The 6,569-nt window shown below is 42.9% G+C and overlaps 1 long non-coding RNA gene across 1 annotated transcript; it reads left to right on the top strand.

Annotated features, from left to right (window-relative positions):
* Positions 1-297: 297 nt before the first annotated feature.
* On the top strand, positions 298-3,300 carry LOC135806800 (uncharacterized). The gene is made up of 2 exons (XR_010551283.1): positions 298-479; positions 2,782-3,300. It is a non-coding gene; the product is annotated as an uncharacterized LOC135806800 (long non-coding RNA).
* Positions 3,301-6,569: the final 3,269 nt, after the last annotated feature.

Genomic DNA, 6,569 nt, shown 5'->3' with positions numbered 1-6,569 from the left:
TTTCTGGAAGCCTTACTCGATCGGATAGAGCGAAACTGAGCACCCTGGGATGCGAGCAGTTTTTAGTACGGGTTCCCGGGTCCAAAATCTCACCACCAGGCCGGGCTGATCAAAACGTCTGCCGGGTCTGCAGCCTACAAACGTGGATCTGCCGACACTGTGCTGTCGACGACATGTCCGGCAAGGCACCTAGTACCTTGCGTGAAAGCAAGGAACGCTTTTTTTTAGAAAGGAAGCTTCTTCTCCAAAATTTAAAAATTTTTGAAAATTATTCCTTCTGAAAATATCATCGCGTTCTTGACCTCGAAGCTGACTGCTGAATGCGATTAAGAAAGAAGATTCCTGAAGATGCACCAGACTGATTCTGGCAAGCCGTCTGTCGTCTGGATATGCACTGTTGTTCGTCATGGTCAGCAATCTTCTTCGTTCGTCCTTTCGTTTTCCTGACCACGATGATGACAAGCAGCTCTCATGCTCAGGTTAGAGCTACTTGTATGTCTGGGCACACAACACATCTGAGATGCACCCACTGACGTTATCGTACTGAAGAATGCAGCAAGGGTTCCTCGGATTCTCTTGATTTCGGAACAAATTTCCTTCACTTTCACCCTCTCCGTCTCTTCCCCATGCCCTCCATGCATGCACAATCGAGTTTGCATTTCAAATGTTGTTTTTACTTTGGCAGTGCGTTCGATAACGTTAGGACAGTCTAAGTTAGGTGTTCTTCTCTTCAGGCTTATTGGGCCTGTAAAAATTCTAAAAAATAGCTTCCAAATGCTAAACGCAGGTCCCTATGAATACGGTTCTGCTGGGCAATGATGTTTGCACCAATCTACACTCTATGCAGCTGTCACAGCAGCCACAACTGATCCTCTCTCTCTGATCACTATTTGATAAAGCCAATCTATAAATCGCTGTTGCACAGGATCTCGCGTGGGAAGAAGCGATGAATCGATACATGGCAGTGTGAATAAAAGAAGAACCAATTCACAGTGCACGTGAGACTCGGTTAGAAAGACTTAGTTTCTGAATTCGTAAGAACGTCACACCCCGGGGATCATGATAAAGAAAATATAGGTCGTGAAAATGACTGAAAGAACCAAAAAAGTATTAATTTGATCTTCCAGCTAGCTTAGCCTGGCACTACCATACTAGCAGTGCTACCAAGTACCAGCCCTCCATATTTTTCTGTATTTGTACGGAAAATCACTCCTTGTCCGCACTACAGAATTTGAGTAAATGGCATAGAAAATCGAAGAGGATCAACCAGCTGTGTAGAAGCATTGCAAGTGTAAGCTGAGCGATGAATAGTCTTGTACCAAAGCGAGTGCATGCCGTACCACGACAACATGTACATGTAGCACAAAAAAATAATGTCGTGAGTGCAAGTCACACATGTTTTACACTACCAAATGCAGCCACCGACATGCATGTGCGTGTCAAAAAACTTTGTAGTGCAAGTATGCATGCAATGTACACGGCAGTACGCACTGCAAGATACGGAAAATCAGAAGTCTGAGTACGCAAAACAGACTCAATTGGTGGGCAGCTCTGTACTGGCCTGTACAGAGGGAGTGAATCTTAATGTGTGCAATGCACGCACTTCGGCCGACAGTGAAAACTATGCAAGTCGTGTAGGTTTGCAGGATGAATGTGAGTCCTTTAAGACAAACGCCTGAGTGGAGTAGCCCACCGAAAGAAGAGTACTTGACACCGCGAAGTGGAGTCTGCGCATACAACAGCGAGGGGGTAAAATTAGCTATGACTGATTCTGCATGTGTGTCACATTACTCTAGCAGATAGGCACACGTGTTGTTCCAAAAAGATGCTTATGTCAGTGTCTGAATATGTCATGTACCAGGTAATATTGTTGCCAGGATCTCACGGTGAGAGTCAGACTTGGATATGGTATCAATTAGGGGTGAAACGATTACACTTTTCAACTATCGGTTAACCTACCCTTGCATCGATTCGATTATCGATTATGATATCGATTACTGTGTCCCAGAAATTGTCGCGCCAGACCAGCACAAAGCATGCCGTGTTGACATATACACATATACATGTACATACACACATGCAGATAAACCGGGTACTCTACACAATGCAGTGGCACATCACGTGCAGGTGCAGACAGTCAGTTTTTTATTTTTTTTATTTTTTCACACCCCTACTGGAAAACATATGGACAACAAAAAGAAACGAGGAAAAGAACAAAGTACAGTATCTAGTAGTGCTGTACATGACATTTTTTTTATTCTTGCAGACGTTTCTTTTTTTTTTTGAATCGCGTAATCGAAACAGACAGCGTAATCGAAATCGTTTCCTTGTAATGATCGATTAGACGGATAACCGATATAATCGTTTCAGCCCTAGTATCAATAGATTATAAATATCATACATCACCACCCAAAGTATAATAGCCGAAGGGCCCGTTTGTGTGGTGGTGTATGATTTCGTGAGCAAGATGAAGTGGCTACAGATGTGTTTTATATAACACCCTAAGAAAAGATCATCAATACTGGGGAAAGTGATTCTGGTAGCATGTTGTATCCAGTGTGGCATGACAGAGACTCCCTCGATTTAGGCTAAGGCCTGTGGAGAATCCATAAATACATAAATACAATACATACAGGCATCGCAACCTTCGGATTATATGCACTTTTGCTTGCCTCCTGGAGTGTGGTTGTACCTTGGTTCAGTAGACTTTGTTTTTCGAATTCGTTTCTATAACATTAGGTTTCTTTGTGTTGCTGCTATGTCTTTTCATGTGTTTTACAGGATTGCCATCTGTTGATGAATAGCACTCTGAGGCACTTTCACGAGCGAAGGTGTTTGAGAATCCATGTCGGAATGATGGTCGTGTTGGCCTAAAGGTGCATTACATTGCCGATACTCGCTACCTCCACCCTGGAACATGTTCTATTTCTGTTTCTCGTATGGAAGGACCAAACAGGTTGTTTTCCTGCCTCAGTGGACCACTCAAGACTAAACAGCACTGATGGAAGAAGATTTGCCGTGAATCTCGTTCACATAATCAGCCTGTTAAATTGCTGTACTGAAGTGACTGCTTCATAACAATGACCAAGCAGCATTAATTTTTGCATAGTACTGCAGTGCCCCTAAAATTGGAGAATATCGAATTTCTCTGATAGCATTGTGATTCATTTGTGAATAAACATCACTACTCTTTTTGAGTAGCATAGCAATGACAGAGTTGGTTTGATGTATGACAAAAATGGAGCCGCTTTTTAAACCTGTACTATAATCAGTACCGCCGGAAGCAGTTTTTGATTGGTCCGGTAGTTTCATGGCCTTTTATACTTTGTGTGTGATATGGCGGGTACACACGTCCTCCACAGCAGGAAACATTTTGTTGGTGGCCAACAAGTTGGTCCGGTGATAACCTGACCAACCAGACCGGTTCCGGCGAGCCTGATAATTGTGGGGTTCATGAGCAGCTCAAGTACTTAGCATGGTTTTGGACATGTCCTCAGTTGAAACCGACTTCCCCAAGCATTCTCTGAGGGGACCAAAGTCTACTCTATCAGTTCATGTATTCTGTGAAGTGACATGACCATTCGTGGGGACCTTGCTCATAACTGCAAAAGTCCTCGTCTGATTTTTCCGAATCAATTGAACGTTGTGCATGTAGTGAAAGCCACATGCAAAATGCTGTTCCATGACACTCATCTGCCACCAAGCACTGGGTTCATTGGCTGAAAATATTCTTCAGCACAGTAAAGTCGTGCGCCCAAGAGCGTGGAAGCCTAGACATCCAGCCTGGAATACTAAGAACATCACAGCCCAAAATTAAGAATTGCAGTGCTGGGTTTGTGCTGTTGTAAAACACGGGGATTGTTATGTTGTACATGTATTTGAGCTTTACCACTACATACACGTCTGTCACACACAATACTCAATCTGAGGACAACATGCTGTTTCGCTCATCAATGCAGCACAGAGAAAATGAGGCAGATGAATGTCCTGCTAGAGGACATCGAATACTGTAAGACATGTTATTATAACGAGTCGCAAATTTAACGATTGTCCAAAATTCATAGGTTAACGAGAAGATATGTTTTAACGAACGACCTTGCAGTATTCCGGCATATCCACACACAACATATATGAAACAGTATGGCCTCAACGGACCTTATTATAACGAAGAAATGTCATCCGTTAAAGCGTTAGATTTACTTCCTCGTTATTATACATGTCTTACAGTACAGGTATAGAATCATGCCTTGCAGATCTCGTTACGGCCCCTTCGATGCATGTTTGAACATTAGATGGCTGTGTAGATTCAGTTATCTCGGAATATGTTATCCAGCAGCAACAACGTTGGGCACCGATTAACTGACGCACACCTATTCACTGTAATGAGTATGCGTTGGAACACTTTACCCCGAGTCATACTATAGCAGTGAATGCCATGTATGGGTTTACCTCACACACTGAATTTCATAATTTGACATCCAAATCACAGAAGAGTGGTGTTCCAAACTTTACGTAATTGCACTCCATGTCCTGCGAGCTACAGTAGAATACTTTAATAGAATGATAGTTATAGCACGTTCTTAGAAACAAATCGTATAGGTTCGAGGCTGTCAACCCAGAAATTTGTGATTTCACAGCCATAGATGTTACCAGTTACGTCACAGTATACAGTAGGTATGCAGAAGAAAATACTAGTAACTATTTGTGGAAGAGCTGTGCCAAAATGTGTACAGTACAGTAAATAATTAATAAAAAGTGAGAAAAGCAGTGACAAGGCTGTGCATGATGTAGATCCACCAGTAAGTACAGTGCACCAGTGAAACTGTTGGTGTAGTACCGGTATACTACTATAATTATGGCATGGCCCATGCCACTACAATCTATTTGCAGTGGGCCGCAGTAGGCCAGTGCAACAGAAAGCAATTCAGTAGCTGTGTGCAATGTGAACATCTATGACATGCAAGTAAACTGCCATACAGCACAATCGATTACTCTCAGCCCACATAAGTACAATGTAGGCCAATCAGTAGTATAGATACATAGAGCACACTTGACATCATACATAGTTAGCACCAAATCTATATTGTCGATGTACTTTGCAATGACGAAATGATGGCAAGCGTGCTTGATTCATCATAATACTGCCTTGAACTTGGTTGGAAGTTAGTTGTAACTTCAGTGGTCGAGGTAAGCAGAGCTGCTCCAGCTTTCAGAATCCTGCATGAAAAAGGCAGAAAGCAAATGTAGGTATAATAGTAGCAAGCTGACGTAAAGAGCCTGTCTTTCAATACAATAATTCTATCCACTGCATGGACAGACCTGGTGGTTCATTCACCTCTGGCTCTGTTTCTTGCTTTCTCAGAAAACCTACTTCCTCCTTCTGCCATGTAGCTCATGACATACATTTTCTTTACGCCTTTTCAGCCGTGGTCAACTTTCGCCCCTCCTGTTTGATTGGCAATTGCAGTCAACCTGGGGAATATTGACCCTCGATTGTGAATGAGAAAAGTGTCGCTATTGGTGTATTGTTGTTACTCGTGAGGTTGGAAGTATGCAATCAAATGGTCACTAGATCTGAAGATTGTGTCATTATTTGCGAGTTGTTTTGTAAACCCGAGGTAAATTATTCACAAGGTGGATTGTACATGCTATGTGATGTAGAATAACTAACCAAACAAGAATGGTGTAACAATGATTTGAGTCCATATCCAATCGGATGAACCTAGAGTGCATGATCCATTCCAGAAAGGCGACTTCAGTGAGTCTTGAATTGTCAGCAGCATCATACTTCCATTGAGCTTTTTTTCTTTTTCGAAACGACCCTCTCTTTTCAATTCGAACGAAGGTCAACATACGATTATGGCAGGCATGCACGCACTGATCTTCACTCTATACATGTGCATGTATACTGTACTACAATGTACATGTAGTCTGTACAGTCAACTAGTCATGTTCCACTTGGCTTCCATAGGTGCAACTTGGCTTACGGTAAGTGTCACTACAAGTGCATAGTAGCCCCCCCCCCCCCCCCCCCGGGAGTGCCCGTGAACAGGAACTGTGAACTGGTAAAAGAATCATTCGACACCTTCATTCGTTTCGATGGAGAAGGTTCATTTGGCAAATTGAGGCCTTCGTTTCACCCCTAGACCCAGAAGCGAAATTTTCATTCCTTGGCTGCCTGTTTGAGCCGTCTTTGTGGAAGGGTTGATTTATGCATGCCTGCATATAGACCTTATTCGAAAAACGTCACAATCACGTGAACCGGGGTCCCGGGAACCAGGGAGCGGCGAGAGACCTGCACTCAGTGCACAGAGGACTCAGTGTGGGAACATAGTAGTAGAAAAATACCGGTATGTTACTACTCCTTTGTACGAACTGGGCCTTTCTTGCCACTTGTTTCACGTACGCATGCCCCAGCTTACGACAAATCCCTGGAGGCGAGTCCTAAAAATCATGTTATCGAATAAGGTCTATAGAATTGTTGATCTAGACTAGGCCTTGACGGATTATGCTAGCATAATTTTTCGCATAATTCCTACCAAATTCGAATAATCGCATAATTCGAGGCA

This window comes from Sycon ciliatum, chromosome 1 (assembly GCF_964019385.1).
Source record: "Sycon ciliatum chromosome 1, ocSycCili1.1, whole genome shotgun sequence".
Taxonomy (NCBI): Eukaryota; Metazoa; Porifera; class Calcarea; order Leucosolenida; family Sycettidae; genus Sycon; species Sycon ciliatum.
The sequence above is the reverse complement of the archived record's forward strand: the minus strand, read 5'-3'. Positions and strand labels throughout refer to the sequence as shown.